Source organism: Primulina tabacum, chromosome 12 (assembly GCF_025594145.1).
Source record: "Primulina tabacum isolate GXHZ01 chromosome 12, ASM2559414v2, whole genome shotgun sequence".
NCBI classification, from domain to species: Eukaryota; Viridiplantae; Streptophyta; class Magnoliopsida; order Lamiales; family Gesneriaceae; genus Primulina; species Primulina tabacum.
In genome coordinates, this window is record NC_134561.1 from 1146499 (window position 1) to 1160685 (window position 14187).

Genomic DNA, 14187 nt, shown 5'->3' on the forward strand with positions numbered 1-14187 from the left:
CCAGGTTTGCTTCTAAATTCTGGGGTAGTTTTCAGGAAGCTATGGGTACGCGTTTGGGTATGAGTACTGCCTATCATCCTCAAACTGATGGCCAGACTGAGCGTACGATTCAAACATTGGAAGATATGTTACGTGCGATTGTGATGGATTTCCGAATGGGATGGCAAGATGCCTTACCATTAGTTGAATTTTTTTATAATAATAGTTTTCAAACGAGTATTGGTATGGCACCGTTTGAAGCTCTATATGGGAGACGATGTAGGTCGCCGTTATTCTGGGATGAAATTGGTGAAAGACAATTGACTGGACCTGAAATGATACAAGAAATGAATGATAAGGTTCAGTTGATTCGACAGCGAATGAAAGCTGCTCAGGATCGTCAAACGAGTTATGCGAATAAACGAAGACGACCCTTAGAATTCCAGAAAGGTGATAAAGTGTTTTTGAAAATATCTCCCTTTAGAGGCACTGTTCGATTTTGTATGCGAGGGAAGTTATCACCTCGATATGTTGGTCCATACGAGATCCTTGTTCGAGTTGGGGATCTTGCTTATCGACTGGCATTGCCACCATCTTTATCTGTCATTCACGATGTATTTCATGTTTCTATGCTGAGGAAATATGAACCAGATCCCTCACATGTACTTGCACCTGATGAGGTTGAACTTGATCCTTCTCTTTCCTATGTTGAACAACCTGTTTGCATTATGGATCGAAAGGAGAAGATATTGCGTAACAAATCGATCCCTTTAGTTCGAGTGCAATGGACACGACATGGTGTGGAAGAGTCAACGTGGGAATTGGAGAGTAACATGCGAAAATCATATCCACACTTATTCGATTCTATTCCACATGTTTCATTGTATTCAATGTATACTAATCTGTTTACTGATTTTAGTTTTGATATGTACTATAACTGGTAACATATATATGTTTGCCAATGTTATGTATATAGAGATAATTGAGATTTCGAGGACGAAATCTTTTAAGTGGGGGAGAAATGTAAGGACCGTGTATCGTATTATCGTAAATCTTATGTTGATTATCGATAATTTATGAAATTATCATGTGATTATGTATATGAGGTATATCATGACAATGAAAATGAGAAAATAAGTGTGATAATGAAATATTGCACTAGATATTGATTAATTAATAGAATTGAAGTTGTAAGAACTCGAGTGGAGAATCCGGACGCTAATACAATACAAAATCAATATTTTTGGACAGAACGTGTGGCGCCCGAGCGGTAGAAAATGACCGCCTGAGCGCCAGTGTAGAACATGTTATTACTCGGACAGAACTTTCCGCGCCCGAGCGGTATTTTTTAACCGCCCGAGCGCGGTGCAATTGATACTCGGGGGCAGAACCTCTCGCGCTCGGGCGCGAGAATTCTACCGCCCGAGCGCGAGAGCGGTGAGGATAAGATTAAGATTTCTGTTCATTTCCTTCTTCATTTTTCAACCGTAGCTTCGAGGAAAATCGATTTATTTCGTCCGAAACGATTTCGAAATGTTGTCCAAACGCGAAACAAATTATAGATTCGGAATCTTCGCGTTGAGAGCTTCTTGTTGAGGTAAATTTCTTCTAGTTTCAGCAGCTCTAAATATGAAAGTGCTGGAATATCATGTATTTGAAGTCGAGATTCCTATATGTGGTAGAATAACTGACAAGAAACTCATATTCGAAGTCGAAATTGAATTATGTTATGATTTCGATTTGATATGAATTTTCAAAGTTTCAAAAGATATTTGGAACTTATATTATTGATTTTGGATCATGTTATTGATTGAAATGAATATGTTATTGATGTAGATAGATTATTATACTGATATCTTCAAGCTACATCAACTGGAACGAAGAATTGAGGTATGTTGCAACCGGGTAACATACGAAAGGTAACATACGACAGGTATCTGTATTATATGATATATGTCTGATTGATTTGATTGAGAATATGTGTCTATATGCCTTATGTGATGCTTTAATGTGGCATACATGACATTGTGATTTGAATATCGATGTATAAAATAAATGTTTTGTTCACACATCGTTTGATGCATACATCGATACATGACATGCACGTTGAGTTATGATCCTTGGATACCCTGATATGATTTGATTGGATTCTGGGGTTTGTGAACACAATTCTATGTTTGGTATTACATGACCCTTAAAACATAGACATTTGTGGCCCCGACGATTGATTGAGATTTGGGATTTGATGGTGCTTTGCCGACGCTATCATAAAAGTATCCCTGATTGAGGTCGGTGTGCCAGCTCGAGCATTGATTTGATAGCGATTCGTTTGATTCTGACATGTGCTCAGTGGATGGGCATTTGACCTGATACCTCCACGACATACATGCATTGCATATCATATATCATTGTTTGGATACTTGTGGTATATATGATGGTTGTTCCATACGGAGCTTTGCTTACCCCGAAGGGGGGCTGTTGTTGTCTTTGTGTGTGGACAATAGCAAGTACTCCAGGATATCAGGAGCCCGGAGAGGATACTTCTGGAAGGAGTCACAATTTGGGCTGAGGTTTTATGTTTTGTTCCCAGTATATATATGTATCTATATACCGGGGCATGTCCCCAGGATATGAGTTGTTTCTATGTGATTGGTTTTGATTATGTGTGGGCGAGTTATATGTTATGGGATTAAATACTATTTTTAGTATTCAAATTATATACGAAACTTTCCTAAAATGGCAAAAACGCGGTTTTGGAGGTCTAAAGGAATGAATTTGGCGATTTCGACCCCTACCTCACGACAAAGTCGTGAAAATCGCTCGTTGGGCCGTTTCGGAGGGGATAGCATCGGCCTCGAGTAAAAAAAATCCACCGAATTTTTTTTTCCCACCCGGATTATGAACCTGGCGGCTCTGATACCACTTAAATGTCACACCCCGAGATCGGGGTTAGTCGACACCGGTGTTGCTCAACAATCACATATTCGTCAAACAACAAGCCTCGCAGTACAGTATATACCAAAATCAGTTTATTTCTCATAATCAACAAAAGAATCGTCTTTACAACTAAAATACCAAAATAAACTGATTAAAATATTTTAACAGTGCGGAAGCGATAAACATAAACTAAGCCTTAAAACTTCTGGAATAACTCGGGATCTTCTACCATCCCCAAAATTGCTCTTGCTCCTCTTCATCCATTTGTTCTACATTCTTATCTGGGTGGGGAGGAAGTAAGTGGCGAGTATTTTAAGAAATACTCAGCAAGCGGGGGACCGTTCAAGACATGAAGCAAAATATACATATACCTGAATTCAAATTTTACATAGCATATTATAACTTGAATAATAAAGAATATTCATAATTCATATTCACAACATGTCATCACATATCATACTCGTATAACATGCTTGTTTAGCACTGAAAGTCATCTCATTTTCATGGTTTCCTGATATCAGTCTCCTATATGTTAATCCTCTAAGAAGTGAGACCATGTCCAATATATTAATCCTCTATGGAGTGAGGTCGTACAACGGTTACCATCCCACCATATAAGGGTCATAGTTCGGAAATCCTTTCCCATATCCAATCGAATCCTGAGAGTGCTTTGGACATATAATTTGACAAATCTTGAAGAAATATATCATGATCAAGGAATTATGCTTGAACGAAATTTAAAAAACTGAAGGGAGATTCGTACACAAATTATAATTTCTTTAAACGCAATCACACTTCAAATAACAAGTGTGGCAAACAAAAACTCACTTACGAAAGAATATATATACATAACAAAAGCGAACTTATGAAAGACAAATGTGCAAATTATAGTATAGAAAAAACCCACATACGAAGAATATATGTATAACAAAAGCACACTTACGAAGGACAAGGCACAAATTATAGTATAACAAGAACCCACTTACCTTAAATAATTCGAAAAAAATGAGAACCGGTGATGGCAGGAATTCGAAACTGAGCCTAGATCTAGACTGCTGCAGAGCTTCGATACTCGACACACTAAGAGAGCAAAGTCTCGAAAATTCCTAAGAAGAACTAGAGAGAAAATTCGAAAATGTGGAGGTGTGAATTTCAAATGGCATGGCTTTCTTATTTATAGTGGTTGACTGCTATCCTGATCGTGTATTATCCTCGCGTTTGAACTTCGAATCAACTTTAAATCTAGGATGATTATCATATCTTATCCATCATTATCCTTATCCAAATATATCAATATGTAACGTCCCGAAAATTTTAAGGTCCACGCAAACCATGTGCATGCGATTATTAAATTCTCTTGTATTTTAATTAAATAATTTAATTGCATTAATTAATTATGTGGTGCATTTTTACATGTTTAAAATATATTTTTCTACATGGTTGCATTAAAATGGTATTTTTAAGGAATGTTCAAGTGACGATCGAGGAATGGGGACCGAGGGCTGTAAATGTAAAATGTTTTTGTTAAATAATTATTTTTAATTATTTAAAATAAAGTTGATGGTTTTTCATATTTTTGAAAATAGGGGGTTTAGAGGTGATTTTATACACCGGGACGTAAATTTTATCGGTGTTGGCTTTTCAACTAAAATGCGAACTTTTTGGCAACCCGGCTATTTAATTCATAAACTTTTTACCAAAACTTTACTAATATATTTTATTTAATTCTAATTAAAAGACTAATGGGCTTAATTGTGGCTTGATAGGCCTAAAGCCTAGTTAGTAACTTAATTAGAGTTTATTTGAGATTAAAACACCTAAAACCCTAAACCTTGCACACAAAACAATCGGCCACTTTTATTTTCTGAAAAATATTCTCTCCCAACTCCACCTATCTCACGGCACACACCAAAACAAGCAAAAGGGAAGTTTTGAAATTGAAGGAAAATTCACCCAAGGTTTCTCGTCGCCGTTCTTCGCTTCGTCAACGGATATTCGTGCGTTAAAAACGCAAAGGCACGCCATATTCTCCTTTTACTCATCATTCACACCATAGTATTTTATTTAATTGAATTTGCATGAAAAACAAGTGCATCATGAAACAATTTTCGTTTTTGTGGCATATGTCAATTTTAAAGCTTGTATTTTCATCCAAAATCATGTTTAATATGATATAAAGGGGCTGCCATGATTAGGATAGGGTTGAGGGTTGATTTTACATGTTTTAGAGAGTCCCAATTTACCCCAATAGGCTGCAAACGTGAATAAGGACAAGCTGGATGCCATCGGGTAGCATGGGGTTTGAGGGTTATGGACTTGGATGCTTGGCTTGGCTTTGGTTGGGACCAGGGCTAGGCTAGGGTCTGTTATGGGTCAAGGAAAGAGTCCTAGCCATGCTAGGACTCGAGACAAGAGGCTGGGAAGGAGTCCTAGCAAGCTAGGACTCCAACCCGTAAGTGGCAAGGGAAGCAGCGCAGGTTTTGCTGCTGGTGCAGGGAAGAGGGGGGCTCGGCCAGAGGGTCTGGGCTAGGCTAGGTTAGGTCCTTAGGGTCCTAGGAGGGTGCTTGAGGGGATGGTTCAGGGGTTGGCTCGAGGGTTAGAGGCATAGCATCAGAAAACGTGAGAGAGGCATGCACCTTGAGGGCAGCTTGTGTGCGCGCAGGTTGCTGTCCTTGATTTAGAAATTTCGTGTGCAGGGTCCAGGGGCTAGGTTGGTCTGGGCGTGGTCCAGGGAAGGTTAGGGTCGTGAGGGGGCAAGTGGTTGAGGGCTGGGAGAAGTCCTAGGCTAGTTAGGAGTCATATGGGTCATGGGAGTCTCACACACAAATCGTGCAGAAATATGGGGCGAGTTTCAGAAGGGTTTTGGGTGGGCCAAGGCTGGTTTTTCGGGCTGGGCTTACACAGTAGGGTCCCTAGGTGGGTTGGCTAGGTTTTGGCTCAAGGCGGCTCGGGCGTGGCTCGAGTAAATTAGGAGATGGCTCGGTGTGTTCGTCGAAGGGTCAAAAACGAGACTAATTAAGCCAAAATTGATTCCATGGGTCCACGGGGGTGGCTCATGACTTGGAAGGGTAGAATAAATCATAAAAAGGTTATGTTTAAAATTTAAGATCAAAATATTGAGTTTTGGATTTATTCGGAATTTAATCGCCGCACGAAACGCTAATTAACGGGTTAATTGAAACGCCTAGTTTTAAGCTTAATAAAATTATGAAAAATTAGGGTTTAAGCTTAAATAATTATTAGAAGCCTAAGTTTTAATTTGGGAATTTTATATTAAGGTTTGGTTTAATTCGAGATTAAAATGCATTAATACGTCACATTTAAAGATTTATTTAAAAGTCCTCGTTTTAAGCTAAATAAAAATATGAGAAAATTCATGTAGGCTTAAATAATTATTTGGGACATGTTAGAACCAATGGAATTAAGAAAATGTCAAAACCGAGGAATTTTACGTCTAGGGGTAAAACGGTCATTATACACCTAGAAATTAGTAAACGTCATGGCAGTGCCTTATTTGCTGTTTTATGTGCTAATATGATTAATTTCTATAGTTATGGATGTTTATGGAAATTGTTTTATGCTAAAATGATATTTTAAATGTTTATGGAATTTTATATATTAAAATGATCTTTTAAATATTTAGGGAACTTTATATGTTTATGACTTAATATGTCAAAATGTTATTGTAAATGTTTTGAGGTTAATATGTCATTTTAAATGTTTATGAAAAGTTCATGATTAAATTATGATTTTTAAATGTCTAAGGGATTTTTATGACTTAAGAAGACATTTAAAATACATGTTGCATGCTTGGTCTCAAAAATGAAAAACGTAATGATATTCATGATTTTTCTAAAGTGATGTGAATGAAAAATGTTGAAGGATGTGAAATAATTGTGACTAATTCGTTAATGTTGGCGACGTCGTGAGGGTTATGGTCCCAGTGGGAGCCCGACGATCGTGTTTCCATCATTGCGAATATGTGGTAACGGATATGTGGTAACGGATATGTGGTAACGGTTTTGTGGTAACGGAAGAATGGGAATATCGTGAGGGGAAGAGGCCCCAGAGGGAGCCCATTTATGGGAAAAGGCCCCAGAGGGAGCCCCGACGATCGTATTTCTATTCGAATCATGATAGGCCAGGGCCCAGTTGACCGGTGAGAGTGTTGCTGGTGTCCCTCGCCGCCCAGTACTGTGGTTTTATGTAGATGGATCCATCGACCCTCATGAGCATGATCAGGAAAGTCACAATTAACGATCTGAATTCAACAAAAGGAAAAAAAGAAAAGGAAAAGGAAAAGGAAAAATGTTTATGATCATGAAAAATGTTTTATGTCATGTCATGTTGAGGAAAAAGGGAAAAGGTTAAGGTTTATGATTGCATGTCATGAAAAAGTATTTTATGAAAATGTTTATGTTTAAAGTTTTATGCATCATGAAAATATTTATGAAAATGTTTATGTTTATGCATCTTCATGAAAACGATATTTTAAGTACAAATATTTTTCACCGTTATATGTTGACTGTATTACGTATTACTCGTTATCAAGAATATGACGTGTTGAGTCTTTAGACTCACTAGGTGTGTATGATGCAGGTGATTATGATAATATGTTAATGGAGGTCTTGATGGTTGATTTGACTGGACTGAAGGCGCACACAACCCGAGGACCAGCGCTTCTACTTTTTCCGCATTATGACTTTTGACTCATGCTTTATGATTAAAGATTTTTAAGATTATTTATTTATGCTTTTGAGAGGTTTAGTATGGGCTTTACTTTTCAAATTATTGCTTTTTAGGTTTAGTAAAATGTTTGACGATTTTATGCTTTAAAATATTTTCCTTTGGATTTTTAAATAGCAGTTTGATGGTTATTTTTAAAATGATGTCAAAATATTTTATGGTTCGACCGATGCTAAGTGAGGATAAAAAAAAAAAATTTCTAGTACTTTTAAAGCAATAAAAAAGGCAGGACGTTTCACAATATCATCTCAAATCTTAGATCTCTATCTGGTATCCATATTATATCAAATCTTATATCTTTATCTAGTATAAATATCATATCAAATCTTATATCTATATTTATTTATCCCAAAATTAGGCTTATCATCAGGATTCTTATCTCCGGGAAAAATCGGGGTTTCACATTCATCGGCTTCTACCTACGTCAAACTACACCCAACTTCCCTACTGATGACCCTCATGAAGTCGGTAAACGAATCCAAGTGCAGTGCTGGTACGTAGAGACTTCATGTTGTCTCGGACGAAAAACAAAATGATGACATACATAACCACATATTAATCAACTAAATAAGTGATAATCACTTGAAAAGTTCAAGGGAAGGTTGTTCAGTGCCTCATTCAATGAGCATCCATCTGTATGAAGGGGCATCTTCTGGCCCTTACCAATTAAACGAAGCGTTTACATCATTGATGTCGGTCTCGAGCTCGAGCGTCTTTATCCTTATTTTAGGCGGCTGAATCGACTAGCAACGAATTTAAAATATATAGTACACTTCCTAAATGTCATAATTGAATATACATTACACTTCTTAAATGTCATACGAATTTAGAATATAATGTAACATATTCAAGAACTTTATCTATGCATCTTGCATGTGTATAGATAAAATAAATGTCGTAATTGGATAAAACTGTAAAATATAATTAAAATAAAGATTATTTTACATAAGAGTCAATAAAGTTTAGTCACAAGGTTTCAAATCACAAGGTGACTTGCTGGACACCTACTCTAATAATTTTATCGAGTAAAGAACATGGATATTCCCAACGCTAACTAGTAGAGTACAAAACATAGGGAAAGCATATGTGTGCAACAGATCTTGAATCATAAGGGTTATTAGCTCAGAAACATTTCACAGAGGTTATAAACAAACACGAGATTTCATAGAGTTAATATATGCAATTTTCCCCATTTAAAATTCACTTTTGGCGATAGTTGAAGCGTAGGTGAGGTGATTAAATGTGTATGGGTGCAAAAGTCCAATAAAACTTATTATTTTAATTTGTGTGGAGTTTTTTTAGTGAACTTGTCTAATAATTCTTAGCTTACTCAACTCGAAAAAATGAAAATAAATAAATAGTTCTTAGCTTACTCAAATGTTTCTTTAACAATAAACTCATATTTGTAAAACTATATATTACAATTTTCTTAAGAAATCTGAGAACGTATGTGGCAATAATTTTAGACATTTTAAAAAGGTCAGAACATTAAAGCATGAAAAAATTCATAATAATTTATGATGTGTGTATTGAAATCATCAATATACTCAAACGTGCTTGCTAGGAACAACTATTTTCTACGCTGTGCTTCTTAGAAATGAGGATTTAGTCTTTTTGAGTATAACCACTGTTTCTGTCATGTTGATTCTATTCTCGGGTGAAATGGCTAAACATTTCATTGCCAAGTCAAAAATAGATAAGACGCATTGCTTCTTTGCAGAGAAATGTTGGTCTTCTTGGTCGAGTAAACCAGAGGTAACAATTTCAGTTACTATGTTCTCTTGTAATGCTTTAAGCACCCAATCCTTTAAGCTCATTTCTTCAGTAAACATGTCTTCAGTCGGCTTCTTGTTTGTAAACAACTCCAACAATGTTATACCATAGCTGTAAACATCAGAGTATGTTGATATTATCGCTTCTGATCCATACTCTATTACCAAGAATTCGAAATAAAAGGCTCATTAGTCGGAAGTTTAAATTTCCGAATTAAAAGAGAATTGTAGTGTTGAATGAAAGAAAAAAGTTGAGATCACCTGGTGCCATGTAACCGATGGTTGCCAATGTGATAGTCTGACGAAGAGCCTCCGCTTGTCCAAAGAGTTCGGAGATTCCAAAATCACCAACATGTGCTGTCATATCTTCCTGAATCAGGATGTTACTAGGCTTAAAATCGCAATGAATGATTGGTGATTGATTCCCATGATGAAGATATTCGAGAGCTACTGCAACATCGATGGCTATATTCAATCTTTGAAGCAAATCCAACGAATTGTTAGAGGAATATAGCCATTCCTCTAGGCTCCCATTAGGCATATACTCCAAAACCAATGCTTTGAAATCTATGTTGCTGCAACAACTTATAACCTGAACTAAGTTTCTATGTCGAATGGTGCTCAATACTTCACATTCGACAGCAAAGCTTTTGATCGCTCTCTCTAATTGCACATTGAAAACCTTCACCGCGATGTTTGAGCCATCAGATAGTGTTCCTTTGTATACTGAACCAAAGCTCCCTCTTCCGATAATGTTGACTTCAGCAAAGTCTTTTGTAGCTTGTAGAAGTTCTTTGTAAGAAATCCTTCTCCAAGAAAGAAGTGGTGATATCTCATCTTGATGTTGTTTTCTGTTAGTCATATGCCTACTTAGAAACCAGATCAATAAGGCCACAACTACCATAGCTGATAAAGTAGGAGCTAATATGTGTTTAATATAGGAAATGTGTTTCGAGCTCGGCTTATGAACACCTTTGATGCCACAAGGAGGAACTTGGAACCGAACATCACCACAAAGTGCATAGTTCATTATAAACGATTGAGCTGTAAAGTTTGAGAAAGGTCCTCCAGATGGGATTTCTCCTTCTAGCCTGTTGTGGGAGATAGATCAAGATATTGTAGAAAACTAAGTGTCTCTAAAGACTTTGGAATAACTCCGGAGAGATTATTGTTAGAAAGATCCAAAGATACCAAACCTCGGAATTCTCCAATTGATTGAGGAATAAAGCCTTGAAGGTTATTGTGGGCAAAAGATAGGTTCTCTAATGGCTGCATACCACTAATAGAGCTTGGGATTTCACCCGAAAATTGATTCCAGGACAAGTCGAGATTCCACAACGATTTCAAGTTCCAAATCTCTGGCGATATGTTTCCACTTAAGAAGTTAGTAAACAAGTTTAGTTCCAATAGATCTGTTATATTCCACAAGTTTGGCACCTCAGAAGTCAATCCATTAGAGTCTAAGAATAATCTGCTGAGGGATTTTAAACCCTTAAAGCATGCCGGTATCGTGCCATTGAGCATGTTATCAGTCAAGTACAAATCCCCCAGTTTGGTCATTTGGCAAAGTTCTGTAGGGATGTGCCCTTGTAGTCTGTTGTACTCAAGATATAAATGTTCAACTTGTGTTAGTTTCCCTACAGTTTTTGGTATCAATCCTGTTAAGTCATTGCTATCTAAAGATATAGATATGAGGCCAGTCAAATTACCGATTGTCGGAGGAATAGACCCCTTAATGTGGCATCCAAATGCACTGAAATACAAAAGGGATTTGGATAAATTCCCAAGTGAAGGTGGCAGGATACCGTTCAGCTGATTAAGTGATAAGTCCATTCTCTCCAAATACGGACTATTGGCCAATGAGGATATAAATCTCAATTCTTGATTGGGATATTCACCGGTTAGATTATTTTCTCCCAGTAAAACCCACTCAAGAAGCCTTAAATTGCCAAGATTTGGTACCGTACCAGCAAGTGAGTTGTTGACAAGGCTTATCATAGCAAGCTGAGAAGCGTTGTTCAGAGAATTCGGGATCCTTCCAGTAAGGTTGTTGCTACTTAGAAGAATATATTCTAAATTAGGAAGTGAAGTGCCCAAACTTCTAGAAAGTTGACCTCTGAAGTTATTGAAAGAAAGTTCAAGTCCTGTTAGCGTTGAGATGTTGAAAATGGATGCAGGAATGGACCCAGAAAAGCCATTTTCATGTAAGTGAAGCACCTCAAGTTTTAGATTTCCGAGTTCCGAGGGTACCTCACCTGTTGCAAGAATACCATAAGTACTAGAGTTAGGCATCGAATCAACATACATAGAAGCAGATTGAAAAAGGCAACTTTATATAACATATAAGTTAATATATGGAAACATTCATTAACAAGAATAAATAATGTATGAAGCACTAAACCTGTCATCTTGTTCTGTTCTAAAAGCAAGAACTTGAGTTGAGTCAAGTTCCCCACTTGTTTTGGTATAGTGCCTATGAATCCATTATCCCACAGACTTAGTAACAAAAGCTTTCTACAATCAAGTAAGTTGGGAAAGATTTGTCCCGTCAGGTGATTGGACTGAAGAATCAGCTGCTCAAGATTGGGGAGACGAACATCCCAAGGGACACTTCCTGACAGGTTGTTGGAAGAAAGATCAAGCTGTATCAGAGAAGACAAGTTGAAGATAACAGGTGGAATTTCTCCCGATATCGAGTTATTCGCCGCACTGAGCGTGTTTATCCGTGAGAGATTGCCTATCTCGAACGGAATACCTCCTACAAGGTAGCCGAAAACAAGAATCATATCTTATATTTGTTTACCATTTTCATATTTGTTTTCATGAGCTCGAGACTAGGATTTGTAAAATCATTAGATATACAAGTCCAATCGTTCACCTTCAAGATTGTTGAGGCCTAGGTATAACTCCTGGAGCAATGTCAACAATCCAATCTCCTTTGGGATGCTTCCATTGAATTCATTATATTACAAGGACAAAAGCTCGAGGGATTTACACTTGTATATGTTTGAAGGGATCGTCCCAGAAAGTATGTTGGAAGATAAGGCTAGTGCACTGAGTTCAGGCAGATTGTCACAAAAGTTCACCGGGATCGTGCCAGAAAGGCTGTTATTGGTGAGATCGATCTGTCGGAGGGATGAAAGTTTGGATATCCCGTATGGAATTGTTCCTGTCAACTGGTTGAACCCGGTGAACAATAATTGTAGACTAGAAAGATTGCCTATTTCTTCTGGAAGAGTTCCTTGTAGGGAATTATAGGACATATCAAACATCTCCAATTTGGAAAGGTTGGACAAACGAGGGAAGACACCGATAAATTTGTTTTTATCCATCCTGATTTGCTCAAGTTCTACGAGGATACCAAGAAACAAAGGAACAATGCCTGTCAAGTTGTTGGCTCCTAAGTTCAACACTTTCAATCCACGCAAGCCCGATAATTCTTCGGGTATTTGACCTGTGAAGCTGTTAAAACTGAGGTCCAAAGATCTCAAGAACGTCAAGTTTCCAAGATGTGGGGCAATGGTGCCTTCAAGATTCCAACCATGGAGGTCCAGCTTTGTGATCCTGTTGTAGGCACCACATGAAACACCAATCCAGAAACAAAATGGAGCCTTGTTACCAGTGGACCAATTTCTTGCCAATATATTGAAAGGGTCCGAGGTGATTCTTGATTTGAATGCGAGAAGCGATTCTTCATCTGTAGTCGAGTTCGGATTTGTTTCGGCAAACGCGATGGATATAAGTGAAAATGCAAAGAGAAATGAGAGTTTCTCCATCGAATATTTCAGAATGCTGGAGAGTTTGATATGAGTTGAATATTAGTGATTTGAGGACATTCTTCATTAAATCATGGTTGATATGTTATCATTGATTTTAGCTTTTTGTCAAAGGTCAGAAGTCTTTTATTTAGTGTGAAATCTCAATATATATTCAAACAAAAAAGAATGAAAAACATATTAAAGTAATTTTTATTCCTAATACTACTTTCCTTTTGTCAAGTAGTTGACAAAAATTGAGGCTTCAATTTTGTTACTTGTAAAATTTGAAAAGGTTTTCATCATTTCATGTTTTCTTTTAAAGTATATACTCCATGTCAAAGGTACATTACAAGTGAAATATATCGAGACCGCTAAAATCTCAAACGGCTGCATTATATGATTAGTTAAGCTACAGTTTTGATATGTTACACATTCATCGTGCACATTTATGTAAGTAGTTCATCTATTGGATGTGATGAAATATAGAGAAATTGTGCATCCAATAGATGAGTGTCACTTCATCCAGTCCTTACATAAGTATGTACGGTGAATGTGTAGTATATCAATACTATATATTGTTAGTTAAGTTAGATTTAGATAGATAAATATCCACTCTCTCGTTGTAAATATATAGAAAAAGATAGCTATATATATATGCTATTTTCATTATTTTTTGTTGTGTTGAATGCAACATGTAATTTATGATTTTCTTGGGTAAATTTTTTTTGATTAATTGTGATTTTTTAATTGGTGTAAAGCTTATTTAAAATTACTGTTTATTCATATGAATAAATCGAAAAACTTAATAATATTTTTATTTTATTTTTTACTCCTTGGATTTTTATGTGTCATCCGTCACTATAAACAATAATCATAACAAAAAATTGATAATTATTTCTAAAACCAATGTTGTGGAAATAGTGCAAGTGATAATTCATTCTATCTTGAGAAACAATGTCTCAAATATTGTATATTGTTATTACTTTTTTGTATGT

The 14187-nt window shown here is 36.7% G+C and overlaps 1 pseudogene; it reads right to left on the minus strand.

Annotated features, from left to right (window-relative positions):
- The window catches only part of LOC142520020 (uncharacterized), a 45291-nt pseudogene extending 32024 nt beyond the window's left edge, over nucleotides 1-13267 (minus strand).
- Nucleotides 13268-14187: the final 920 nt, after the last annotated feature.